Genomic DNA, 272 nt, shown 5'->3' with positions numbered 1-272 from the left:
TTACTCTTTTCCTGGGTATTCTCGAATTCCAGATTAAGGTTTTAATTCCGGTTATTATTAGAATCAACGGAGTTAAGGACCAGTTTGGGATTGCTGTCACTTTTAAAAAAAGTTGCTTCTGCTGTGCTTTAAAAATAATTAGCTATAAAGTAAAGCAGCTCCATGTTTGGTAAACAATATTTTTAAAGTACTGTTAGTACAAAAAGCAGTGTCAAAACTGTTTGGTAAATTTTAATATAAAATTGTTGTAATTGTGAATAATGACTAAAATA

Source organism: Prunus persica, chromosome G6 (genome assembly GCF_000346465.2).
Source record: "Prunus persica cultivar Lovell chromosome G6, Prunus_persica_NCBIv2, whole genome shotgun sequence".
NCBI classification, from domain to species: Eukaryota; Viridiplantae; Streptophyta; class Magnoliopsida; order Rosales; family Rosaceae; genus Prunus; species Prunus persica.
This window is presented reverse-complemented; position numbering follows the sequence as displayed.